Here is a 12,389-nt window from a genome sequence, read left to right on the forward strand (position 1 = left end):
CACTTATAGAAGCATGCAACTCATTTACTTATCAAATGAACAGTTAAGGCTGTGTAAATAAACGGATGCCTGACAGATTCCAAACCTTGAAAACCTGTTTTCGACAAGGCCAAACCTAATTTCTCTGAGAGATCATCCATTACAGGGGCAGACGGTGTGTGTGTGTGTGTGTGTGTGTGTGTGTGTGTGTGTGTGTGTGTGTGCTGCAGGCGCACAATCATTGAGATCGACACATTTTGTTCTCTTAAGAGCAGCTTGCTTATGGCGTATTTGTTACTCTGTGTACTATTTGTCAGTCGCTGTGCTCTGAAAGTGCTGCCAGTGGAAGGACTGTCTCAGTCTTGCCCGAAAGCAGATGCATAAGTAAATAAACTGGTAATAAGACATCCACCCTTAACCTGCAGGAGAGTTTAAACTGTCAAAAGTTAAACGTTTCCTCAGAAACTACACTCGTGAGCAGCAGCAGCCCTTGTCATGTGAGTGAAATAGGATTTCGGGGGTGGAAGAGTGAACTGCTCCTTTGGGTGGACCTCATAAATTCTAGCTAATCATTTCTCCAGCACAGTACTTAGTTTGTGTAAGGCCCAGGTCGTTCTCAGCATGTTAAAGATAGCAGCAATGAGCATTTTATTAGCCCTCGTGGATAACAGCCTTCTGCTCTTCAGCCTCTGAACATGAGGAATATGAGCAGAACAAAAATTCATAAAAAGCAAATGTTAAAATTTACTACTTAACTCATATACAGCCTATTTCCACTGGTTTCCATGTACAACAGTACTGAACTTAGAGTCCTTTAAAATGGGTGATTTATTCTTTATGAGGCAATGTTAACATAAACAGGAGAACCGCTGTCTCTTCTCACAGCGTGAATGCATATAATCTGTCAGAACAAACACATGAGAGGACACACTTGTAGCAGCCGTTCTAGAGACGTGAGCGCTTGAGAGTTGAGGGTCAAAATGAGTGAAACAAACTTTAACACACATGAAATCAGGCTTGGAATCAGTCACAGCATTTATGAATACTGTCAGAGGAAACTTAAGTTATTAACACATGACCAGAGGTGAAGAAGCACAAGCCATTGCAAAAAAAAAAAGAGGATCCACTTGATATTAAATGTCTTGAACTACAACTAAAATTTAAATGAATCATTGCACTTGTGTCACAGATGTGTTTGCGTTTTTTTTTTTTTTTTTTTGTGAGTGTGTGTGTGTGTGTGTGTGTGTGTATGTGTGTGTGTGTGTGTGTGTGTGTGTGTGTGTGTGTGTGTGTGTGTGTGTGTGTGTGTGTGTGTGTGTGTGTGTGTGTGTGTGTGTGTGTGTGTGTGTGTGTGTGTGTGTGTGTGTGTGTGTGTGTGTGTGTGTGTGTGTGTGTGTGTGTTTTTCCCCGCTGTACAGACTTTCAAAAACCCATCTGGATAAAATCTGAATATGCAAAAAGTCCGATTTTTGCTGACAGTCTGAACATGGCTTTAGTTTCTGGTTCACACCCGATTTAAATTCTGATTCGAATTAATTATCATACTCTTAAATTATGATTCAATTAATATTATTATAATTTATCGAATTCTGTCAGACATACATGTATATCCCCTAAATATCTATGACATAGAATGTTTTTTGTTCACGTAACTCATTGCTACAAAAATCAATGCACTGTGTACATACTGTGCACTGTGCACATGTGTACTACAGGTTTGACTTTCCCAGTAAACTTTTAGGATCTAAAAATTGAAATCTATTTCTTGAAATCTAAAAAGCTTCAGACAACATACCAGTATACCATGGTAAATGCTTCAATGCAATTTACCAGTTACCTTGAAAGAAAATATCCCATTAAGCCAAGTCTCTGAAAAAAATAATACATAAAATAATCGCACATCAACAGTAATGAAGACATGATCGTGAGAGACTCTTCCTGAGGATCCGAGCGGAGCCTCTCAATACCTTTATTCCCTCGCTGGGCCATCACTCTTTCCATTTCCTCTCAGTGAGTCGTGGGACGTTTCAGAGGCGGAAGCTGCTCTGTGATTCACATGCGCTCTGGTGCACACTTTCCCTTTTTTGCTTGATTCAGAGGAAGAAGGAAACCAGGCATTAATTCCAATTCATATGAGTTCAGCTTAACCCTTCGCCCGCTCTAATGGGTCTGAAGAGATCAAGCCGTCCTGAGGGGGATTTGGGACCTCTCACCTCTCTAGCAGCAAAATGAGAAATAAAGCACAAAGGCAGAAGTCTGGCTTCATAAAGGCTCATAAGTGTTCACTCTTCACCAGATTAAAGCCCTTCTGTTCTTGAAAGATGGGCAAAGTAAAGCTGACAGATATTTTGGCCTAATATATTGGAGCTTCAATCACACAGGATCTCTCAATGATCACACAAGACCACTTGACACTTTTACTTCGTCTGAATTAATATGTAGGATGTTACAATGAATCATCTCTTTGATGTGCATGAATAATCATTTGCATTAATGCAGATGTTACTTATTGTTATTGTTACATTCGCTTTGAGGCAAACGATGTATGATATTTTTGTATTGGACGTGGTGTGTATAGTTCTGGTGCAGTTTCATTGCACACAAATAATTAAATGTTTGTTGCAATTTTAGCAAATGTATTGGACTTAGTGTGATCCAACTGGGGACACAATCTTGTTTTCTATTGACAGCTATTCAGCAGTATTTTGTTTTTAAATAAAATTTTGCATGCAAAGGTTTTGGGTCATTAAGACCTATTAATGGTTTTGAAAGTCAGCTTGGAAACAAGACGAAACAGAAAAGCTAAGAAGGGATATTTGAGAAAGGAGCACACTAATGTAATGGCCACAAACCTGTAGCCGAACTAACTTTACACAGCGTGACGTAATCTTTGTTTCTTGTGAAATTGGTCTTATAAAAAAAATGGTTACACTTTATTTGGTAACACTTTATTTTACAGCGTTCTTGTTACATATGTTACATATAATTACCGTAGTAATAACAGTAAATTATGCATAATTACATGCAACTAACCCTCAACCAAATCCTATTCCTAACCCTAACCCTATAGTAAGTACATGTAGTTAATTAATATTAGACTGTACTTAAATATATAATTACACTGTAACAATGACACCTTAAAATAAAGTGTAACCCTTTATTTTAAGGTGTATTTGTTACCGTGTAATTATACATTTAAGTACTGAATAATAATAATGAACACCATGTACTTACTATAGGAGTAGGGTTAGGAATAGGATTTAGTTTAGGTTTAGTTGCATGTAATTATGCATAATGTACTGTTATTACTACTGTAAAAACATGTAACATATTGAACAAGGACACTGTAAAATAAAGTGTTACCAAATTTTGAATGGTAGCGTATTAAGTTTTTTGGCTTTTAGAAAAATATGTTAGCCTTACTGTAATCTATAAGATAGTGTGCTCCAAAACATTGACAAAATTCACATGCAGAAGATATAAGCGTTCAAAACTTACAGACTCTCAATTCCACCCAATATGGACCAATGATTTTGATGACATCACTCTGCACTTCAGCTTCTCATCAGATTTTCTGTCCAATCAAAGGCTCTAGAATCTGAAGCATCCCCCCCTCTGTACATTATAAATAGACGCTGAAGCTGTGTCAGTTACTTTTTCAGACATTCAGTGTTTTTTTTATATTTTTTATAAAGGGGATAGGGAACGATTCAGACAGTGTAAATATGATTTCCATTGGGGTGAATGAAGTCTGCTGTCACGTTAGTGCCACGTGAACTGCCGACACGATATCACAGAGTGGATAACATTCGCGAGTCGGCACATACCTGAAAATATATCGGACCCATTTGAATTCTGCACAGAATGCTGTATTTTATGGAGTAGAAACAGTTAGATATTAAGAAACTCCGGCTTTAAGGGCTCTGGACGAGCTGTGGTATAAACTAAACGCTATTGGCTATGTTAAAATATGAAATATGTCCCCCCCTGTCTTCTTGTTTCAGGGGAAATTACATCAACACTACTTCAGTGGGCCTTTAAAAGTGTTCACTGATCACAGCTGAGGCCTCCTTCATTTAAATAAGGCTTAACAACAATTCAAAACACAGGATGGCTATTTCTTTTTCAAAACAAAGATAACTATCATGTTTACATTTCCAAACACAGTAAATGGACATACTGTCCATAATACTAAGCATTTGCTTGTACAATATACAAATAAGCATTCAACCGAAAACACTTTTGAACTATGTTTAAATAAAATACAATCAATATGACCCTGATTAAGATAAAACCTCCTGATGAATTATGATTCTTCATAATTGATCAACTTCTCTAATAATTAGAAATGATTTTTGAATATCCATTTCATCTAATAACTGCATGGGGGATTTACATAATTAATTGATTTTAAAGACTCTAAGCCACTAACTTGATTGAAGAGACGTGTGCCTTCTGAATGTGCTTACGAACCTCCGAATTACAGCACAAACAATATCGAGTGCACTTATTCTGTGCACTGAAGGAAGAGAGGGTGTTTGTCCCACAGTGTTCATTTTCAACCTGTTCTTATGATGTAGAAGCAACTTTAAACCATGTATAAGACATCATTAACACAACGATCTTATTAAGGAAACTCATCATGAACACATCTGACATTCTGTGTTTTTATCATCTCCAGTGGACCCCTTTCACAGAGGCTGATATGTTTTCTCTGAATATGTTTTTTTTTTCATTCTCTAAAACTCAGACACTGACAAACATTAATCAGTCTGTGTTAATGACTATGTTCCTTTCATCTGTAGCTGACTGATGTGTTAAATTAAGTCCCATGTCATTAGCTGGAATTTTAAAGTTAAGGGACAAACATCTACTAATAAGGCAGATCGTGTTCAAAAAGAGGCCATCCGGCGAGGATCACAGGAGTCGTATTTTACACTGCCGGGACATGAGGGTTCAGCGGTACACGAGGAGCTGTCATACAGTATTTCTGTTAGAACTAGCTCATTTTGCTATCACTGTATTTCATGTTTGGTGGTAGAATTCGCATTTGTGACTTGATGAATGTTGCGGATAGTTTTATTAATTACTTTTCCAGTCTTCATTTTGCTATCCTGTCCTCTGGAAGTGGACAGTATGATTGAAATTTGATACATAAATTGATGTAATTTTATATCAATGCATCAGTATATTTAGTGATATAGTAATGTTGCTGGATTCATTATATATATATATATATATATATATATATATATATATATATATATATAAATTATACATTATATACATGCACACATATATTATGTAAACGCAAACTTTTATTTTGGAGGCCCAGCACTGACATATACATACATACATATATATATATATATATATATATACTTTTCAATGGAAGTGTATAACTACTACAGTATAAACGCTATCGCAAAAAATCTTCCGGCTGACACATTTCTTCTGTCCTGCAAGATACACTGTCGAACCAGCCATGCTGTTCTCTGAGATCTGTGACACTCGTCTAGTTTTCCCTGAGCTATCCTGGGCGAATGCGCTGTAATTATTGCTCGCACCGAATGCATAGAAAAGTATGATTTTCTTATCCATGTTTAAATGGTGAAAAATCATGTTCATCATGACCTCATATTCAGATGTATCAGGTAGACAGCATCAAAAAGATGGACAGAGAGAATAAATAATGACGAATAAGCACAATGCATGTGTGTGAGGCGAGGAGCGGTGGAGTTTATATCTCTCTTTGTTGTGAGAATCTTCTTCTGCAGTCAAATTAATTAGCGCTCAGCATCCTGTCAGCTCCATATGGCCCTGCAGCGAGGAAAGATGCTCCAGCCTGTGCTAATGTGCCTCGGCTCTCTGGCTCCAGCTCCATAAGCACCCTGGCACTTTCCCCACCATCCCTGTCCAAGTCCTCCCCATTCCTGTGGGCCCCACCAGCCGATAGTCCATTTATAAATCATCACCTGCCTCAAACTGCCACCCATCGAACCAAATAAGGAGCTGGTGCTAAACTGCAAGGCTCTGGATTATTGGAGCCCTCTGAGCCACCGTATGACTGCAGCTTATTTGCGAGTCGTTCCTCTCTCTGAGTATCCGGCCAGGACAAAGCCATTGGAGTACAAATGCGGTCGTGGAGGTGATCTCGAGTCCAAGCGAGTAACAAACATTCCTTTTATTTAGCTGGTGCGCGGTCTTTTTCAAGGCTGTTGACAGGCCTGCTGAATCTGGCAGTGTTAGTGAGCTTCATACACAAGCTGCTGGAATCACTTGTATGTAAAGCCCTGATCACAAAGTTATTGTTCTTGCCGGCAATCAGATTAGCTGCTGATGTAATACAAATTAAGGTAACACTTTATTTCAATGGTCCACTTCAGACATTCTACTAACTATAAGTACCTTTGCAACTATAGTTCATGTCTGCTTACTTTATTTAGATTATTAGTAAACTGTATGGTTAATATCTTTAATGCTTTATTTTGATGCTCCCCAACAGACATTCTACTGAGTGTAAGTTACTTTACAACTACGTGTCAACTAACCCAAACCCCAACAAATAACAGTCTACTAATACTCTAAGTAAGGGATAATGTACATCCGGCCGGTTGTTATCTCAGAATAAACCCATATAGGGTGAACCAACGCTATCTCACGAACAATTCGTACGAATTTGTACGAGTGATTAAAAAGTGGCTAGTTCGTATTAATTTGTACTACCACACGAATTTTTACGATTTGTCTAAACCCACGTGATGGGTAGGTTTAGGGGCGGGGTCAGGGGTAGGTCATTCGTACAAATTCATACGAATTGGGCAACTCGTAAAATATGTACGATTTAGCAAAAATCTTACTAATTCGTACGAGTGAGGTCGTATGAATTCGTACGAATTAGACACTTTGTAAAATTCGTACGAATTGCCGTGAGATCGAGCTGGGTGAACAGGACGGTCTTGCATGCATCACCCTGAAGGGGTTTATTCTGTGATAACAACTGGCTGGATGTACATTATCCCACTTTTTACATGACTTCTTGCCACAAGTAAATAATTACACAAGAAATATTGAAATAATCTATTAGGTCTTGAAACGCAAAGCTTCCACGATGAGAGCAGTCGCTAGCCGTGTAAACTAGATGGACATTTAAGGGGAGAGGTACATTCACGGCGTTATATCACAAGGCATTTCACCACATAAATAATGATGGGGTTTCCGAGATATTGATTTGAGATGAAACTTTTAAAATCTTACCTGTTTGTTATCTTATAATCCATTACAGTGTACAAATCATTGCAAAATGGCAGTAGCTGTGTTTGTATGAAACAAGAGAGAGTTCACGATACTGGATGACATAATTAAACAATCGTACACAAAATATTGATTTGAGTTTTAATATTTTATTAGCTCACCAAATGTAAAACTTCCATGAACAAAAAATTTTCCTTGCAAGCGTAAAGTGCTGAATTCTGTTACCCAGATGAGCCTGTTTTATCAGTTTTCGGGGAATAACATACCGCTGGGTGGTGAGCTTGACCAATCAGAATCAAGTATTCCACAGAGCCGTGTAATAATGAGAGTTAATTGACTTGTAGTTAAAAAGTTACAGTCAACAGAATGTTCAAAAGGGACAATAAAAATAAAGTGTTAATGATTTTTTTTTACTCTTGCAATATTAATCAACTGTAAAAACAATTCATTATTTTATTTTATTTTGAATTCATGTTTGAATAAGGTGAATTAAATATTTTTGATAACGCTTTGAAATAAGGTTCAGTTCATTAGCATTGAGATTTATTTTTTAACTTTTATGACATTTTTTTTATCTAGGTTGATGTGAATATCTACATATATTAATGCATTTTTAACATTTCAAGTTGTCTACATTATAAAATGAATGTATTATGAACAAACATGAATTAACACTTAAGCTTCAGCAAGAACCAATGAGGTTCATTCTCATGTAACGCAGCACATTTGAGCTTCCACAAGAGGTTGGTTCGGTTGAGCTTCTGTTTTATTCAATGTTTCAATGTGAATAAAAGCATAAATAAAATCTGCTCAGGGTATAAAGCTAATAACCCTTTAATAATAGCAGTATATTTATAAAAAAAATATTTCATTAAAATGCAGTAAAAAGTTGTTTGCCAAATTCATTAATTAATGTTAACAAATGTAATGTGTTTGCATCATTTTATAATTTTCAGTTATAAGATGCTGAAAGGTGAATATTTGAAATCTGATTTTCTGACTGGCATATGATCAATATAAAGAAGATTCAACTGAATGAAAATCCTGTGATTGTATATTCACCCTCATGTTATTCCATGCATTCATGTTATTTTTATTCTGTGGAACCTTTATCAATCTTTATGGAGCTCTTCTCCATACAACAACTGTTCATGCTAACCATGGTTAATAAGGTCTTGGAATATTGTGCCTCAACAACTTTAATGGAAGTTTTGATGTGTTTGGGCTCTTTATGGTCAAGTGGTGCGCATTGCAGAGCCAAATGGCATCCAGCTCATATAGATAATACTAGGTAGAGCTTGACCATCCCAGCTCCTCCTCTGTGGATCTAATATGTGGAACTTGAGCTAGTTATGTTTAGGGATATGGTTATGTTCAGGGTTAGGCTTTGTGTGAACTATCCCTTTAAATCATAACTCAGAACTTCTGCTTTATTACAGATAACTGCAGGAACTTTCTAAAGGGGTTTTATCAGTGTTGAGGTTGATCCTCTCATCTTACCACAGAGCGACCGCACACCTTTACCTCATTGTAACGCTGTGTGCTTTCAAAACCTAATGGAGTTATGAGCGCCAAACAATGTAAGCTCTGTAATGTACCACGCTCTCAAACAGACCCTAACCTGTCATGGAGAAGGCTTATACGTTCACACTGAGGAAAAATCCGTTCTCCAATATCCAATTGTAAAAATGAAGGCTTTATGAGTGTAGCTTTCAGTGCAGAACAGCTCCTGAGGGCCCATAGCCCAAAGAAAGATCATTATTTTAACAGAATTATTCTGTGATGGAGTATCAGTACATCTTAACACAGACTCCAACACGTTCTCTCCTCAAGGCAAAGATACTGAGATTGAAGCTGGCACGCAAATTCAGAGGAACCTGCTGCATATCTCGGTTTATATGAAACACTCCTCGTTTATGACATGTGTGGGCTTTATATCAAACGAATTTTTCAATTTTATTTCTGAAATCTTTTTCCGATGAAGGTGTGTGTGTGTGTGTGTGTGTGTGTGTGTGTGATCGGGCTTAAAATCTACCCTTTGTCTTCAGTATTCACTTATATATCATATGCAAATATTATTGGTTCATTGATCTGTATAGCATTCTAATATCATTACCAATCATTTTAACTGGCCCTTTTTAATTACTCTGCTAGAATTCATTTGTCTGAAGGAAAACTTAAAATGGCATATATGCATTTTTAGTGACTGATGAGGAGTTTAATAGAAATGATTGCTTCAGAAAATAAGTAATCAATAGTTGTCTGTGGGAAATCAATTGAATTGATTAGCTGAATTATGTTTCACTTCAAATGCAACCTCTGCATGCTGAACGTTTCTGCTTGAGCCATTGGCGAAACGCATAAGAAAATGGTGGAATAATATATTCAGTTGCAACTAAAACTGTCCGTTTAGCAGTGTCTTTAATCATGATTTAAAGTAGTTTGACTATGGTCAAGCTGCTCTCTTGAAAAAGTGCTTACCTAAACTGAAAGCTACTGAAGTAAAGTAGCTAACGGCACTGAAACTACTTAAGTCCCAGTATCTTTTTAAATGAAGAACCGGAGGCACTTTTTCTGGCACAAAACAATGACAGATTTTGAGTGACAATACATTTCCAGAAAACACAATTGCTAGAGAAAACAAACATAATGTAGCATTTTGCTACACAGCTTTGGATAAGTGTGTAGTCACGCTATTTAGAGTTACTGTCACTGTATGTTGAATTTTCTGAAATGTGTGCTTTACTGTAGACTTTGAAAATAACAAAATCAGAAATTGAAATATTTTTAAATACACAAAAACTAAATGACATAAGCAATAAGAACACAATTACTAAAACTTAAACTGAAATTAAAATAAAAATGTATAATAAATAAATCTCATTAAAAATGTTACTGCTATATAGAGTATACTAAAATAACACTGAATTAAGTTAAAATAAAATATTGAAATAATAATAGCCAATAAATCTCACAAGAACAACACATTTACTAAAACTTTAACATTTACAGTTAAATTAAAATATAAAATTAAATATTAATATAAAATATTAATAGTAGTGTAATGGGATATAAGTAATACTAAAATAACACTTACACTTATGAAATGGGTAGCCAAAATGAAGTATTTAAAAAAAAAAAATGAATAATAAACATCACACAATAACAAATTTACTAAAACTTTAACTAAAATTAAAATGAAAACTGAAAATATAAAATAAAAAGTAATTCAAATGATAATAATGATGTAATGGTATACACATAATACTAAAATAACAGTGACACTTATAAAATGGGTTTTGAATTAAGTCAAAATAAAATATGAATAAAAAGATAATAAACCACACTAACAAATGAAATGAAGTCAAAATTTTAAAAAAAATTAAAAAGCACATAACTAATGACTGAAATAAAAAAAAACTAAACATACAAAATAAACACTAATTAAAAAACAGCAATAATATTATAACAGTATATAATAATACTGAAATAACAACAAGGTGTATAAACAAACTAATAAAAATGTAAAAGCACAACAAAATGACTAAAACTTAAATTAAAATGAAAACTGAAAATATATAATAATATTAATATAGTAATAATACTGTAATAGTATATAAATACTAATAAAATAACACTGACACTTATTAAAAGTGTACAGTTTTGAATAAAGTCGCCATTAAATACAGATAAAAGCATAGTAATGAACTCTTACTGTTTTAATTCTGTATGAATTCACTAAGTTGCTATTGTAATATCTATGGATTTTGATCGCTGTAGATGATCGTTCAGCATTATTGCGGTTAAAAGGTGCCTGTGTTGTTGTGTGTGCGCAGCTCCTCTCTGCAGGCCGCTGGAATAACACCTCAGCAGAGGGTTTGCCCTCGCGTCCCAGACAGGAGCATGTTGCTGCCAATCACCCCCTGCTCCGTCACTGTACCCAGTGTAAGCAATTGGCCCTCATCCGCCCCGGAGTGGACACGAGCATCAGAGTGATGGAGCCGCCGTCCCGCACAGCCTAATAACACCTGACACAGCAATACAGCATGCCATGATCTCTCACGGCCCGGCAGGGGAGGGAGATAGAGAGGAAACACAGGCCCTGCTCTGAACAGAGATTACGTCTGCTTTTGAAGAGTGACAACATGTGGTGCAGTGGCTCAGAAAAAGAAAAAAGAAAAGTGGTACCGGGATTGAGACGTCCAGACAGAAGCATCACACAGTCTGAGGCCCTTGACCTTTACGTTTTCATATCTTTTGCATTTATCTCCCAATCAGAGATCAAATACAAATGATACAGTCGCAATTTGGTGAGGCAGTCACTGCATTTATGCCTTTAGTAAGTGTCAGTGTTATTTATATACAGTGTTATACATAATATTGCATGCATTAGTTTTTTTATTTCTATACTTTTCATTGAAATTGTTGTTAAATTTTAGTTATTTTAGTTATTAGGGGAAATTAACACCATTATATGAGAACTGAATTGAGCTGGATGATGGCATCACTGTTTTTGTCAGAGCGGCTATATATATATATATATATATATATATTATTTATTTATTTATTTTTGGAAATGTGTACATTTTTATCGCTCTGACAAATCGCCTAGCCATATTGTGTAGAATCTGCTCTCTTGGTGTGAATGGGCCTCGACTGTTGCAACTTTAATTTTAATATAGTATATAAAGGCCTTAATTAACAGACAGAGTTTAGATTAAGCCAGGATTAGGCCTTAGTTCATTCGAAACATTTAAGTAGCTTTAATAAGCATGCGTCAAAAACATTACTGGTGTGCATCTTGAGACAAAACAACTAACATAATTCAAGATATGCCAGTGCAACTTTCTTTCAGTTAAAACAGCTCAAACATGCATTTTAGTCTGGGACTATCTTAAGCCTCGTCTGTGAAACCAGGGAAAATTAGTATAGATTTAAACTCAGCTTTGAACGCAGAACTCCGTTTTTGACACCAGCAGGAACGGCCTTGGCTTTGAGAAGCATGCGGATGCCTCTTACCTCTAATATTTCAAAGCTTTTCTCTGAGCGTTGCTTTTGGAAAGCTTTTGGGCGTTTCTGTAGCTCTGCCACATGTGCGGCCAACCGAGAGTCTGCTGGATGGTTGGTGCCAGGTGCACATTAAACACTCACCGTGT

The 12,389-nt window shown here is 36.1% G+C and overlaps 1 long non-coding RNA gene across 1 annotated transcript in view; it reads left to right on the forward strand.

Moving 5' to 3' along the window:
* Positions 1–12,389, forward strand: part of LOC143715379 (uncharacterized) — a 582,927-nt gene that overhangs the window by 463,334 nt on the left and 107,204 nt on the right. The gene's annotated exons all lie outside the window — the stretch shown is intronic.

Source organism: Siphateles boraxobius, unplaced genomic scaffold (assembly GCF_051911475.1).
Source record: "Siphateles boraxobius isolate OS27281-9 unplaced genomic scaffold, OSU_SipBor_1 12, whole genome shotgun sequence".
Classification (NCBI taxonomy): domain Eukaryota; kingdom Metazoa; phylum Chordata; class Actinopteri; order Cypriniformes; family Leuciscidae; genus Siphateles; species Siphateles boraxobius.